This window comes from Sinocyclocheilus anshuiensis, unplaced genomic scaffold (assembly GCF_001515605.1).
Source record: "Sinocyclocheilus anshuiensis isolate Anshui unplaced genomic scaffold, SAMN03320099.WGS_v1.1 scaffold1014, whole genome shotgun sequence".
NCBI classification, from domain to species: domain Eukaryota; kingdom Metazoa; phylum Chordata; class Actinopteri; order Cypriniformes; family Cyprinidae; genus Sinocyclocheilus; species Sinocyclocheilus anshuiensis.
This window is the reverse complement of record NW_015540943.1, coordinates 523,575-540,492: the sequence shown is the minus strand read 5'-3', so window position 1 is coordinate 540,492 and position 16,918 is coordinate 523,575. Positions and strand designations below refer to the sequence as shown.

General features: G+C 42.5%; 1 pseudogene; it reads left to right on the top strand.

Moving 5' to 3' along the window:
• The window catches only part of LOC107689736 (mucin-2-like), an 18,525-nt pseudogene extending 6,109 nt beyond the window's left edge, over positions 1-12,416 (top strand).
• Positions 12,417-16,918: the final 4,502 nt, after the last annotated feature.

The following is a 16,918-nucleotide window of genomic DNA, read 5'->3' as shown; positions in this document are numbered from 1 at the left end:
GGATATAAATTTCTCGAGTGAGAGCACGCGTTAACCTCTCTTACTCTGAGGAGGTTGAGGCGGTCAGCAGGGGCTGCTGGGCGGGAGCAGTCCCAACCTACCGTGTTCCAGCTCCTCATTCTGGGGGCGTCACTTCTCGTACTCCGCAGAGTCTATAGTCATAGGGGCGCTCCCAGGCTGAAGGCTTCTAGTGGAAGGCGGTTCTGAGGACCGTCATTCTCGCTGGATAGTCTTCGTCTAAAACGTCCTGATGCCTAAGGCCTGGGAGTAGCTAGTTCGGTCATCCCCTGCCGGCGTGCCGCTTCAGGGCACCGAACTAGCCGTTCTGGGCACACCAGAGATCAGTCTCGAGAGACTGATTCCCTTAGTAGATTATTTAGCAGCATGGAAGCTACTGCCAAATGTGTCTCAATGGGTCCTGCGTACTGTAGAAAGAGGCTACAGAATCCAGTTCGGTTCTCGTCTAGATGGGTCCTGCCCCGAGCAGGATGTTGTCTAGTCTTCCTAACAGACGACGTGGGTCTGAGGGCCGTCGTTTTCAATAGGAGACTTCAGCTATGAGAGTCCTGATGCTGTGGCTCAGGACCTCAGAGGGCAGGCCCCTCTGGGGACGAGAGGTGTACACCGCATTACACGGTGCCCATCTCTCCTCAGTGCCCTCAGAAGATCAGTCTGCCAAGCTTGCCAGTGTTCCAGGGCGCAGCGTTCTCCGGCGAGCGCTTCTCTCAGTTACCGCCCGGAACCGTAGCGGAGTTAAGGGGCTCGCTACCTCCATGGAGGTCTCAAGAGCAGCTAGTATGGCCGTCCCCTGCCGGTTCGCTGCTTCAGGGCACCGAGCTAGCCGCTCTGATTACACCAGAGGTTAGTCTCGAGAGACTGATTCCCCTAGTAGACTATTTAGCAGCGTGGAAACTACTGCTAAATGTGTCTCAATGGGTCCTACGCACTGTAGAGAGAGGCTACAGAATCCAGTTTGGTTCTCCTCCGCCTTGGTTCAACGGGATTACCCCCACTCTGGTGGGTCCCGAGCAGGCTCTGGTAATGGAACAAGAAGCAAACACTCTCTTATACACAAAAGATAATCCTGGTTCTACAGCCGGTACTTCATTGTTCCGAAGAAGGATGGAGGGTTGCGTCCCATTTTAGATCTGCATCAGTTGAAACAAGTCGTGTCTCAGATCAGGTCCGAGGACTGGTTTGTCACGATCGATCTAAAAGACGCATACTTCCATATCTCCATCCTTCCTCATCACAGGAAGTTCCTGAAGTTTGCTTTTGGGGGCGAAGCTTATCAATACCGGGTTCTTCTTTTCGGCCTTGTACTCTCACCCCGCACTTTCACGAAAATGTGTGGATGCAGCTCTGGCTCCCCTGCGACTCCAGGGCATCCGCATACTCAATTATATCAACGATTGGTTGATTTTAGCTCAATCGGAGCAGATGGCGGTTCGACATCGAGATGTCATTCTTGCTTACATGAAAGAATTTTCGGCCTTGCACTCTCACCCCGTACTTTCACGAAGTGTGTGGATGCTGCTCTGGCTCCGTTGCGACTCCAGGGCATCCGCATACTAAATTATATCGACGATTGGTTGATTTTGGCTCAATCAGAGCAGATGGCGGTTCGACATCAAGATGTTGTTCTTGCTCACATGAAAGAATTGGGGTTAAGACTAAACGCCAAGAAAAGTGTGCTTTCTCCAGCTCAGAGGACCACTTATCTGGGCATGGTGTGGGATTTGACCACGATGCAGGCAAGTCTGTCCCCTGTCCGCAGTTTCAGAGACTGCTGGGTCTGCTGGCAGCTGCGTCCAACGTTATACCTCTTGGCCTGCTGTACATGAGACCCCTACAGTGGTGGCTCAAGACCAAGGGGTTCTCCCCGAGGGGAAACCCGCTTCGTATGCTCAAGGTCACGTGGAGGTGCCTACATGCCTTAGACATGTGGAGGAAACCTTGGTTCTTGCCTCAGGGCCCGGTGCTGGGAGCACCTTGTCGCCGCGCAATGCTAGCGACGGACGTGTCCCTCACTGGTTGGGGAGCGATCATGAGTGGCCGCTCGGCCCGCGGTCTGTGGAGTGGTCGCCATCTCAGTGGCACATCAATTGGTGTGTTTCTAGCTTTGAAACACTTTCTCCCAGACCTAAGAGATCACCATGTGTTGATGCGCACCGACAACACAGCGGTGGTCTCTTATATCAACCAACAAGGAGGTACAGATTCATGTGTGGTCCCAGGGCAAACTCCTCTCTGACTCATCCAGCTCCTCTCGGACTGGATGCTATGGTGCAGACTTGGCCGAGGCTTCGTCTGTATGCTTTTCCCCTGATTGCTCTGCTCCCGGGAGTTCTGGAGAGAGTGCGCTGGGACGGAGTGCTCTCTTTTGGGGGTCAAGACTCACTCCTTCTGAAGTTGGCCTTTGGGCGGGATGTCCCCGCCTACTTTGTCTGATGCCTACCTGCTTTCTGCGCCACTCCTGGCTCCATTCTCTCGCTTTAGCTGAGCTCTTCCACACTAGGCGGGGATTTGTAAGTCTGGCGGCGTGGGCATTCTCGTTCCCATGAGGTTCTATGGCCTTGACATGCGATCCACTCCGGGCTCCTCTGTTCTCTTGTCCTAGTATACACTAGGCAGGATTTGTCAGTCTGGTGGCGTGGGTATCTCGTTCCCATAGTGTCTTCGGACGCAGCGCGAGTTCCTGAAGGGGAACGTCTCAGGTTACGCATGTAACGCTGTGTCTCGAAGCCATACTTCCGGCATCCCTGCGAGCGCTTGCTTCATTCCTAGAAGTTGACGCCGGTTCCACCGCACATGCTTTTAAGCTTCCTGGTCATTACGTAACCCCGCCCGTGATGTCTCGCCCATCCATTGGACTGATTACACATGTGATTCAGAGCGTGGTCACACTGAAGGCGTTCCCGTAGCGTTTGGACACAGCGTCTCGTTCCCTTCAGGGAACCATGGTTACATGCGTAACCTGGAGATGATTTTTTAAAAATAAATTATATATATATATATATATATATTGCAAAAATACTTTGCTAGTTTTCCTAAATAATCAATGCTTTATGCAAATAACATCTAAATTGAGTCATTTAGATATGCATATATATTCATATCTTATATATTTATTTTTCAGCATGTAAAGGGCCATTGGGTGAGCCCATGCCGGTAAGAGTTCATTTAACAGTAAAACCACAAACTTCTGTTAAAAAATATCTGTAAATAGATGTTTATTGTGAATACTGCATAACAGTAATCTTTCGTCTTTCTGTAAGGTGGGGGCAGTATGGGAATCAAACTGTCATATATGCACATGTAATAACCAGACTAGAACTGAAGAGTGCATACCCAAACCTCGAGATCCCACTCCAGTCTGCAGTGTCTACTCCAGTCTGGTCTCTGATTGCTGTGACAATCAGATCTGCAGTAATGTTGCTATCTTCCCACAGAATAACATAGTGTAGAGTGCCACTGGTGCTTGGAATAAATACATATTCTTTTTAATTGATTATTTCATGAGGTCCACTGTTGCAAAAATAGATTTAGAGTATGTTTTCTTTGATTTTTTACAGCTGAGAAGAGTTGCGAGTACAATGGAATAACTTACAAGGTAAAGGAAATAGTTCACATATTTACTCACAATAAGAGGTTTGTTTTGTATAGTTTTAGAGGCCCCTTTAAAATACCTTGCTGTAACTAAATTTAACACAAAATACATTGAAAAATGTATGTATATGTTCTCTTTCTCTGGTGGATTCAGGTGGGTGATCAGTGGACAGACCCTTCACGTCCTTGTGAGTCTTTCAGCTGTAGTCAGACAGGAACTGAGGTTGAGAAAACCGTGTGTCCGGTGCAAACCTGTGCTGAGGTGAGAATGACCAAGCTTACGTCAGTATCACAAACTGAATCAAGTTTGTTGCTCATGTGCATAGTTGAGAAGTCTTTTTTTTTTTTTCTTTTCGTTCTATCATCTATAAAATTAATGTATTATTTTTTTGTGTGTATCCAGGATTTACGAATGTGGGATGAACATCATTGCTGCTATTCATGTAGGTTTACACAAATGTTTCACTCTAGTTGGTCTTGTAATGGAACTGTACCATAGCACAGTGGGGTCTAGTTCTTCCCTGATGTCACCTCCATATGTTAACTGCAAGAACAATGTTAGCTTCAAGCCAAGGCAGCTGTCTACTTTCCAGGGACCACAGTGTCCAGGTGTCAAAAAACATGCTTGATTGGCATCATAAGCTTCAATTTGTCTGAAGGAATATGCAAGCGCAGGCATGCCTGAAGTATGGTGACACGACGTAGTGTCTCGTTCCCATCTCAGGGAACCAAGTTATATACATAACCCTAAGACATTCCCTTTTGAGAGAGCCTTGCTCTGTATCATGGTGTTGACACTATTAGAACGTTAATACCTACTATGCCATACTGAACAAATTTCTTCTCAATAGCTGTGAATTCATGGTTATCATACAGACGCATAACAAGTGACCAAAAGCTTATTGCCTAGAGCCACTGGGTGATTCAACCTTTTAGTACCCCATAATACTTACCTGGCAGGGACATTCCTGCAACCAAACTGGTCCTAAGACCAAATCTATATGCTAGAGCCCCTAGTGGCTTCAGCTGTGTCTGCCGACAGCTTAGCTTCCATTCTGGAAGGGGAAGACTACTGCTCCGCTACATAAGCCATTCCCAGTTATCTGCAAATTGAAAAGCTCTTAAAAGCAATCCATCCATAGTGGAGCATATATCCCTACATTAAAACCCAAACTGAATGTTTGAGGAGGGCGGCCAGATGAGAGAGTGGGGCGTAGTCGCGGTCTGCCTATCGTAACTCTCATTCGACAACCTTTATACCCTAAATTGATGTAAGGTACTCTTCAAAAGATCCGTCAAGGAGCAACCTGCAGCATAACACAGAAGTAGGCAATGAGTTAAATGGAGGGAAGCCATGAAGCTCTCTACCTCCATTATGTCAGCCTTTACATTTGTGGATCAACAACCTAGAAGAGACCTTTGAGAGCAACCCATCCAAATGGAAGCATATATCCCTACTGTAAAACCCAAATGAAATATTTGGGGAGGGTTGGCTGAATGAAAGATTGGGATGAATTCATGTTCTGCCCTTCAAATATCATTCACCAAGCTCTTAGGGTAAATGCACTTTCCAGGGAGGGGTCCATAAAGGAGCAGCTACTAGCTATGCTGAAGTGGACAACATATTAGAAAAAGGAATGCCGTGAGGCAGTCTACCTTCAACCTGTCAGCCTTCCTATTACTCAGGTAAGGGCAAACCATGGAAAAGCAGGATGTCGATAGACATATTGACCACTTTCAATAATTTTAGTTGCCCTTCCTTTCAGTTTACATCAACTTCTTCTTAGGAGAAGAGGAAAATTTCAGCTTTCCAGTTCTATCTCATCAATCACCTATTCTTCACATCATCTCACCGTGAAAACACTTTGGACCCTATTTTAACGATCTAAGCGCATAGTCTAAAGCACACGGCGCAGGTGCACTCAGGGCGTGTCCGAATCCACTTTTGCTAGTTTAACGACGGGAAAATGGTCGGCGCACCCAGGCGCATGGTCTAAACGGGTTGTCCCTATTCTCTTAATGAGTAATGGGTGATTTTTGGGTGTAACGTGCAATAAACCAATCAGAGTCTCATCTCCCATCCCCTTTAAAAGTCAGTTGCGCTCGCGCCATGGTGGATTCGCTATTTACATGGCGGAATGTAATTTTTCATTTTTAAAAATGTTTGTGGGCTGCTGCGCATCCCTGTGTGTGTAATAAGGAAAGTGTACGCACGTTGTGCACCCGCCTATAGGCGCATATTACTAACACATTCTTTAAATAACAAAGAAAAAATATTGCGCCAGACTTTAGACCAGGTTTGAGTTGGTCTATGGTGCAGTCTATTTTCAGTTCCTCAAAATAGCAACGGGCCAACAATGCGCCTAAACACACCTTTTTTAGACCAGCATGCCCATGGGCGCACAAATGGGCACAAATGCATTTGCTATTTAAACAACGCGGCGCAGGACGGGAAAATGCGAACTGCGTCGGACTGAAACTAGCAAAAACACTTGTGCCGTGCCTTGCGCCGCTTTGCACCGGGTGTATGATAGGGCCCCTTCTGTGCAAAGGGTGTCCCTCAGTAGTCCTTACATCAGAGAAGCATACTAAGACAACAGCGTTGCTCTGGACAAGATAAGATAGCAGATTGCCTCATGAATTCTTGAATGCTGCTGATTGAATCCTCAACTCTATGAACCTCTGGACTACTGTGTTCCTGGCAATACCAAAGAGGCCAGAGGGCAAGATCAGGACCTCAAGGAGAAATAACTTCTTCACTTCGATCTCTAAGAGCGTCAATCACAAATGCCACTCTGTGGCAACCATTGTAGCAATGGAACAACCGATAACACGGTGGCTAGAACATTTTAAATGGGGGGCCAGGCTGGGGCACTGCCTCAAAAGAGGGTGGCCACAAAATGACCAAAATGAGCATGATGAGAAAGAAAAAAAACATTACAGGATCTTTGGTACACTATTAAAGGGTTAGTTCACCCCAAAATAATGGGGGGCCAGGCTGGGGCACTGCCTCAAAAGAGGGTGGCCACAAAATGACCAAAATGAGCATGATGAGAAAGAAAAAAAACATTACAGGATCATTAATTACTCATTAATGTCATTAATTACTGTCATTAATTACTCACCCTCATGTCGTTCCAAACCCATAAGACCTTCGTTCATCTTCGGAACACAAATTAAGATATTTTTTATTTAAATGTGAGAGCTCTCAGACATGTACATGTACATACAAACAGTACATGTGACATCAGTGGCTCAACTTCAGTTTTGCAAATCTACGGGAATACTTTTTGAGCGCAATGAAAACAAAAATAACATAATTTATTTAACAATTCTTCTCCCCCGAGTTACGTCTTCCAACATTACCCATACTCTGGGTTCGGGCCATTCCCGAGCTCGGAGCCCTTCCCCGGACAGCATGCCAAATATGCATTACTATACTTCAGCTAATTATATGTAAGTGGGAACTCGTGAACTGAGCAAGAGCAGAGCCAATTCATTAAAGAACACTGTCTATTTAAAAGCACATGTCCAGTTTTGTGGGAGAACGAAAGGAAATCTGCTTGCGAGTGACATTTGTCATTAAGATAACTCTATAGAAACTGCCTAAAATTAAGTATATAGAAGAAAGCCGCCTTAGGCAGCTGCCTAGCATCTGCCACTGATGCAGTTAGAAATTTAATCAAAAACAAGCGAATCGCAAGACATCTGGTAGAGGGGCACCTGGGGTGGCCAACCAGATTTCAGTGCCCCTGCTGGATGAGCGACTGCATTGGTATCATCCTCGGACTCGGGCTAGGGCTCGAATTGATAAGGTAATATCGATGCCATATTTGTAACCTTATAGCATCTTTGTTTACAAGTAACCCTGTGGACTTCCGGAGCAAAAAAATTATTATGGTAATGGGAGTTTTGTTTCCAACACGCATTGTATACGGAAAGACCAATCACAACAGACTTGACTAACTGACCAATCAGTGCAGAGTAGGCTTATGGAAGGGAGGGGTTTACAGACCTTAAGCTTAGAACTGGTTCGAAATCATTGAAAAATGATTCTAGTATTAAATGTATATTCTGAAAAAATTACAATGTTTTCTGACCTTGGGTGCATTTAAACCTGTTGTAAGGGACTCCAACACAATATTAGGACAATTTAAAATACCATATGACCTGCTCTTTAAAAGGTTATAATATTGTGAGGATCACAGCTGAAGAAGTGGGACGCGAGCCACCGAATAGCCCACCCTCTTCACGCAAATCTCACAGCAGTAAGCGCAATATGGAGGGAAAAGCCCCTCCGTAGTATTACACAACATATTATAAGAAGTGGGAACGCGAGAAGCCATAAAGCCCATTTTCTTAAATATATAGTTCAGTCATGAAACTCTAGATGGCGCAGGCTGACGGGGTGTTAACGTAACTGATGATATTCAGAGAGTTAAACGACTTGGCACAAGCTGATTGGTTCATGCTGCATATGCAGCCAATGAGCTTACTGCCTTGCATTTATATGGCTGGCTAGCATTCACTTGAGATTCCTGCAGCGCGCTTTCAGAGTTCTCTGAAACCCTCCACCTTCCCCAGCTCCACCTGTACAGATCTGCTACGGGGTTATTTTATATGCCATTTGTGCAGCAGCAGTATGTCTTAAATACTCACGGCACCGTATCGCCATATGCATTGGCAGTAGCAAGTTCCTGTACTTGCTTGCAGCAGCAGCAATAATCTACAACTACAGCAATAACCAACAGCAGCAGCAATTCAGCAGCAGCGTAGCACATCTGTTCCGCCAAGACCAAATACATTAACATTGTCATATCCATCACCATGCTAAAATGTTCCGAGAGTTGTCATGATTTAAATCGTTACAATATTGTCAGAATCACAGCTGAAGAAGTGGGACGTGAGACGCGGAATAGCCCACCCTTTTTGCATGCATCTCACAGTCTTAGGCGCAATACAGAGGGAAAACCGCTCTGTCCCTCTTTTTACGCAATGGATATAAGAAGTGGGAATGCAAGAGGCGAAATGCCCATCTTCTTGAAATCATAGTTCAATTTCGTAACACTGTGAGGATAACAGTTGAGGAAGTGGGATGTGAGTCGCGAAATAGCCCACCCAAACACATCTCACAGCTTAAGTGTGATACAACGGGGAAGCCTTACCATACTATTGTACCACAAGAGCTGGGTAGACTACTTACAAATTGTAATCATTTACTGATTGCAAATACATGACAAAAATTGTAGTTAGTAAAGAAAAAGAAAATATATTTAATTTGTTGTAAAAGAAAGCTAATAATGAATTCAATCATAAAAATTTAAAATAAAAATCTCAGGGGTGTTTTAAAACATTAAGACATGGGACCTCAGGGTTTCAATTTGCTCTTCTTAGCCTCGATGACCTCCCTGAGGCCCTGCCTCTGCCTTGAGCAAGGCCGCTGCCCAGCACCCTGAATCTTCAAAAGCAGGGCTCTCGCAGCTATGCTTGCCTTCTGACCCTGCCGCCAGGTGGGCCCAGCAGCAGGCTCAGATTCAGGTGGGAGAACAGAAGGACACTGCCTATAGCGAGGGATGTGGCATTCAAACGCCGCAGACTTAACCCTCGCCTCCCTGAATTTACGGACTACTGTCCCAACAGCAGTTCCAAAAAGTCCGGCAGGCGAAACAGGGGCATCATGGAGAAGGGACCTGTCCTTCTCCTTTAGCCCCGACAGGTTAATGCCACAAATGCCTCTCCGGGACTGCAAGAGAGTGGCTGATGACAAGAGGCAAGATCGGAAAAACAGTGGAGCTCCTCAATTTCAGCAGGAGCCACGCCCCCCACTGCATCAGCATCCTTTAGCAGGTTCGCCTGTTATGCCTGCAATATCGAAATGGTATGCAGGGTACCGCCAGCCTGCCCAACCACCGCTTATGCCTTGCCCACGAGCTTAGATGTAATTTGGCATGGCTTCGAGGGCAAAGTAGGAGCCTCGAACCCTGTCACGTCTAGCTCCTCGGAGCAACAGTGGCTGAGTAACATGCTCTCCGCCGGATTGGAAGAAACCAGAGACCCGGCTTCCAGATTCGGTTCGAGAGCAACAGAACTGGCGACCGAGGATTGAGAAAGGGAAAGACCCGTCCCAAGCTCGTCAGCCAGATCCAACTGCAAGCCCCACGATTGCAGACAGCGCTCTGCCTCGGCAGCAGAACTGCGGGGCGCAGACGATTGGCCTCCGTCCTCCGCAAAGAGAGGCAAGCGGAAGCGCAGCAGCTTTATCGTGAAAGAATCACGAGAATCTTGAGAGCTGACCATGCATGCTGCGCTCCCAGACACATCACACATAGCTCATGGGGATGTTGTGATGGGTGTGATGAATCTTTTGCACGGTGGAACACATCTTTTAAATCTATGCTCACTCATGTTTTCTTATTTTTCTCTTTTGTTCACATCCTTCCACACACGCACACACAAACAAACGGCTCCCAAAGACAAGAAGCTGATGACGTATTCTACAGGTGCCCTTATACTCTTGGTCGCACCAGTAGCACGTCATAGGCCAATGTCAAGTTCATTGTTATGTTTCCACATGCACTTCAGACACCGGTCATGCTGAAGGCGTTCCACCAAAGTGTCCTCTAGGGGACGCAGTGCGAGTTCCCATTCAAAGGGGAACCAGTGTTTTGACTGTGTAGTTATATATGTTTAAATGCTCAGACATCTTCTGACCAGCACAAATCCAACAAGTGTTATTATACCACAAGCAATAGCAATGGAAAATTACTGCTTCACCACAACATCATGTGACGTTAAAAAACATGATTTAGAGACACTAAACTCTTTTAATTGTGAAGACAAAAATCCCTTGAAACCACACCATCATAAGATTAAACAACAATGAAAATATAATATAATATAATATAATATAATATAATATAATATAATATAATATAATATAATATAATATAATATAATATAATATAATATAATATAATATAATATAATATAATATAATATAATATAATATAATATAATATAATATAATATAATATAATATAATATAATATAATATAATATAATATAATATAATATAATATAATATAATATAATATAATATATAATATAATATAATATAATATAATTTGACTGATCAATGAATGAAGCAATGAAATGAGCATATAATTGTTTAAATTATTATTATAAATGATTATTAATGAATGGATGAATGAATAGATGAAGAATGAATATAAAATAAAGAAAGAAAAAAAACAACACAAATGTATGTTTGCTCTCTTGAAGTAACACAGACACAAGCTGCTACAAAGAGTCCTTAGATCATTCAGTTGTATGATTATACTATTATACAAAATAAAACATACACACACACTCACAAAATAAATGATATTAAAACAATTATATTATATTATTATATTATATTAAGAGAAGACACATAATTAAAAATAATTTTCTTTATAATGGAGAAAAAATATATATATGTATGTATTTTATTTATTCTTTTAAGATTTTTAGTTTGTAGAATTTGTTGTTACTTGTCTGTGCTTTTGAACATTCATTCAAACAATTATTATTTTATGTTAACTGGTCATTTTTATTAGACATTTGTAAGGTTATACAAATCTATTTTGTTTTTACACCTCTGAATATGTTGCTTATTTTATTCTGTTCATCATAGGTAATGTTACATGCACTGCCAGACTGATAAGGATGAACCTCACAATTGCTGACTGCACACAGGAAGTCGAGCTGCCCATTTGTGAGGGCCAGTGTGAGACACACAACAGGCAAGTTTAACATCATCAGTCTGTTTCTAAAATAAGATAGAATAATTTAGTCTTCATTATTTTAGAGGCACAGACACTTTGTTAGCTGGATGTTTATGAAAAGGTCTGTTGTATTATTACAAAGATAATATGCAACTAAAAGCAATAAGCACACACCTGCCAATCATTAATTAATTCCTTGACAATAGCCTTTTGGCCACTATGGGGTATTGTCAGAACATTTGACTTTTTTTTTCAGCACAGAGATTTTTTAGATTTCAAATGTATGAATATTGAGTCTCATCCCCCATTTTAGAAACATTTGAGCATGACATATAATTGTATTTTCATATTGGCCAATTATTTGCCGCTTAGACTATAGTGCAAAATAATGTGCTTAAATTGTGGAAAAAGACAAAAGACAAAATGTATAGAGCTATTTACAAAGACAATATTAACAAATTAAGTTAAGATAAAGTAAAAAAAAAAAAAACAGTACTCTACTGAGGATTAATGTATTCGTACTTTGCATGTATATTGTTCATATGTTCATGTTATATTTTTAAACAATTTTTCCCTAGGGGAGGCATTTAGCCCCATACAATAGCTAAGATGCAAATAATTTCCTAATATGAAAGTACAATTATTTGTGATGAGGGATGAGATATAATCTCAGAAACTTTGACCCTATGACTTTTTACTGAATAATAATAGGACCACACATTTTGTGCAAAAAACAACTGTAATATTGTACAAAATGTTGTTTATTGTGTAATACTGTTTAGTGCTTTATCTCTGATTTTACAAACCGTATGTAGCCATTGTAACATTTGTATATGTGGCCCCTGAGTTCAGCAGTTATTTGTTGTGTTGTCTTGCAGGTGGGTTCATACTAATGGCACACTTCAGCTTGAACAGAGACACCAGTGCTGTAAGGAGAGGGCTTATGAGATGAGAGAAATCACCCTGACTTGCAGTAAAAACTCCCCAACCCACTTCACATACAGGCATGTCACAGGCTGCGAATGCAAGGTTGAAGGTTAAGTTTACCTGACATACAAATGTATGAAAATGTTAGTTAATCTTACATGTGATTAACTTGGTGTGTGTGTGTGTGTGTGTTGTATATGCACACTTAAAAATTAGCTGCTGATGTGTGGGATGATTTAATACATTTCAGTATATTTCAAGCAAATCAACTTCATTAATTGTCAATCATCTGTCTGTGCAAAAATCAATGCTTTATCTTGTTTAAATAATAATCACTATTTTATCTTGTTTTGCCAAAAACCTACTGCGATATATGTGCAATATATTTCAATTATTACTTTAATTTGGACTGTTTTATGTTTTCTGACCATGTCACATTAATAATGTCATTCTTGTGTGCGTCTGTACTTTGAATGTGATTTAATGACCAAATCAAACTTGATTTTAACCAGATATCAGGTGTCAAGGCCTCAAAGACTTTTGTAATCCACTTTATGGAGTCATAATTCACAATAATCGTTAATTAAATAAAAATAAATAATTTGAAATCTGTGGTATTTGAATGTGTATTTGCTGTTACATTACCCTGTTATTAAATACTACTACTACTAATAATAAACCTTAAATATATAAATTCGTGGCCCCCCCCCCCCCCATGATAATAATATAGCTCTGGAAAAAATTAAGAGACCACTGCAAAATTATCTGTTTCTCTGGTTTTACTATTTATAGGTATGTTTTTGAGAAAAATGAACACTTTTGTTTTTTTCTATAATCCACTGACAACATTTCTCCCAAATTCTAAATAAACATATTGTCATTTAACCTGTATTTTAGTGTTGTCTGCTCCATGTTTCCTTGTCCGGTATTGTTCGTCTCCTGATGGTGCTACGTGTGTCTCCTGCCTACCCTGTGTAACCCTTGGTTTGTCTATTACTGTAAAGACTGTTATTCTTGCAATTCATACGTCTCTGCGTTCCTCGCTCCTACACTGTAGCAACCGTGACATCTCAGGTAGCTTTATAGAAATACGCATACGGTTTATAAAAAAAAGAAGATGACAGAGACTAAATTAATGCAGTAAATGTTTTATTTGCAACAAGACATTACTGCAAGATAACAAAAATATGTGATACAACTGCCATATATTATGTGAAAAAAAAATATATATATACTATATATATATTAGGGCTGTCAATCGATTACAATTTTTTATCTGATTAATCACATCCTTTTTCTGGGATTAATCACGATTAATCGCACACTTCATGAAATTAAGCATAGACCATTTATTTTGTTTCAAATGTTTATTTTGTCATCATTTGCTATATCCAGCAAAGTAAACCAAAAGATTGAAGGGTGATTCTCAAAAATCTATATATTCTGCAAGCTTTTTTCAAGATAAATTTAGATGTCTTTCAAAAAAAGGACACTTCACCTGATATCTTCTCTGGCAAGGCATCTTGGGAAGAATCTTTTGGCATGCCTTATCCAACCCTGCAGTTTTCAGCTGTGATGTCTTGGCATGCAGAATCCATTGCATTCAGGAAGGACATTTGGTCCTGTGGACGATGGTCAAAAACCTTCCATCTCCAGTCTGAGCAAAACTCCTCAACGGGGTTGAGAAAAGGGGAGTAAGGGGCAAGGAAAAGGAACATCATCCTCGGATGTGCGTCAAACAAGGCTCTGACTGCACAGGGATGGTGGAATGCAACATTGTCCCATGTGATCACATACATTGGCAAGTGGTCACCCACCTGTCCCCTTTCTACCTCTGGCACCAGTCTTTCATGCAGGTCTTCTAAATCAGGAGAAGGTGTTCGGTGTTGTAGGGGCCAATCTCACATTTATGCAGAAGTGCACTTTTACACACAAAATCAGCCCAAAGTAGTGTCTTTTTACTGTATACCATATGGTCATGCAATTGAAAGAACCTCAACACCTGAGTGTGTTTCCTAGATGTAATTTATAAATTTGCATAACTTCAATCAGCTGTTCCTCATAAACAATGGAATAAAATACAGGGGATATATTTGTGTTTCAATTCACAATATGAAAAGCTGTTCACTTTGACTTTAGCCTATAAGTTAGGTTTAGAACATTATGTTAACTGTTCTGACATACAGTGTGAAAGCATTTGTAAATTTGGCAGTAAAAATCCATTGTTTTGGTCTTGGTTGAGCTTGTGTGTAAGAGAAGTTCAAGCATTTTAAATTTGTGTTAACTGAGTGCATTTTGTGTCAAAGCAACAATAAATGTGTTAATTATATAGCCTACACAGATGGATGTTGTGCTAACTGTGTTAACAGTTTAGGAAAATTGTTAATAGTATTGAAAAACTGTCATAGCGATCGTAAAAAACTGTAAGAGTTTAGGAAAGTTGTTAAAAGTATTGAAGAAATTGTCGTAACGATCGTTAAAAATAACGTCTCGGTTACGTATGTAACCCTTGTTCCCTGAAGGAGGGAACGGAGACGTCACATCGGTGACCGACGAATTGGGATCTCGCTTAGAGAGACCAATCCACTTTGAGTGTAAACTAAATGAGCCAATGCACATTGGCATGCGATGATTGCATCCAGCTGCCGCTGATTACAGCGTGAGCATAAAAAGGCAACCGGTGCAGCGCATACCAGATTTTCGCTGAGGAGCCGAGCCGGTGACCCAGCCGCTCAGGACGGAAAGTGAAGTCTCCGTTCCCTCCTTCAGGGAACGAGGGTTACATACGTAATCGAGACATTCCCTTTCAGTCGCTCATTCTCGACGTCACGTCGGTGACCGACGAATTGGGATCCCAATCAAAGCGCCATGGATGCTGCCCCTTCCAGTGTCCTGTGCGAGCCTCCCACACCCTTTTTTGGTGTAGGCCGGGGCTCTCAACAAGAAGACCAGTCACTGTTGTCGTCGCACTACCTTGCTAGAAAAGCAAGGTCTGACCACGGGGTGAAGGTTTGGCAGCAGGCCGGTGTGACTTGGACCCGGTGAGTGCCGCGTAGCCACACCCACCTCGGGACTCGGCCATGGAGCCAGTGTTGAAGTGGTCTCATATGAAGCAGCCCCAGCGGTGTGACTGCCGCTGCAGCTGCCATATGCCCCAGGAGCCTCTGAAACTGTTTCAGTGGGACCGCCGTCCTGCTCTTGAACATATTCAGGCAGTTCAACACCAACTGAGCACGTCCCTGCGTGAGGCGTGCTCGACCGAATCCATACCGAGAAAAGAGATCTTCTGCGTCAAGGAGAGTTTACTTTTTTCCCAGTTGACCCGAAGGCCCAACCGGCTGAGGTGCGAGAGCACCAAGTCTGTGTTCGCACAACTGATCCTGAGACTGAGCTAGTATGAGCCAGTTGTCGAGGTAGTTGAGAATGCGAATGCCCTACTCTCTCAGGGGAACAAGGGCTGCCTCCACAACTTTCGTGAAAATACGGGGCGACAGGGACAGCCCGGAGGGCAGGACCTTGTACTGATATGCTCGTCCTTCGAATGCGAATCGCAGCAATGGTCGGTGGTGCGGAAGGATCCACACATAAAAGTATGCATCCTTCAGGTCAATCGTTGCAAACCAATCTCAGGGACGGATGCACCTGAAGATGCGTTTCTGCGTCAGTGTTAATTTCGTTTACGAATAATTTTTGTCAACAACATTTTTTTCACCGACGACAACGAGACGATAATGAACTAAAACTCTTTTTGAATGACAGAAACTATGATTTAAATTTATTGATATTTTCTTCAATTAATAAAAACGAGACGAAAATGTTAGAGAGGGACGATTTGGGATGAGATTCATTCAGAACGAATCTGCTGCGTGGTTAGGAGGGTATGCGTACATATGAACCGGCGGGACATAAGCTAACATACACTTGCTGCACGTCGCATAAAACATTCAAAAATGTTAATGGGCCTCATTCATAAAACATTTGTAAATATAGGAGTAAGTTCTGAGTAATTTGCGCATAAAACGGACATTCCCGAAAACTCTCCTCTGGATTCACAAACGCTTCGTAGTCATCAGATTTGATAGTTAAACATGTGTTTGTTAATGAATTACAATTATTCGTAAATAGGGCGCTCGTGCACGCTCATTCACAATTAGCATAATCCCCATCTATGAATTACAGCTACGGAAATTGCGTGTCCAGGAACGCAGTGTAATATTCTGGTCTACTTTCTCAGGCTTGGCTCCAGTATATTGCATAAATGCAAAAAAAGACTAATAAGCCATATGCCTAACAATAAATATTCAATTAACGTATCCATCAAAGCGTTTTTAGCCAGCTGAAAAATGTCAGGCGCTCTTCTGAAAACGGCCAGCTGGTGGCGGTTGAAAACGCTTTGGTGGCACAGCGTTTTTCCAGCTGAGACGCTTTGGTTGCTATGATTAGGAATATCCACGGCAGTAACGCATTACTAGTATCTCATTTTGAAGAATATTACTGAATATAAAAATGCAGTAACCAGCAATATTAACTTCTCTATTGTTATTCAGTTGTTGTACAAGTAGGATGATTGGTCGGTGTAGTATTTGTCCCGCCCCTCCTCCATTGATTGGACGGCT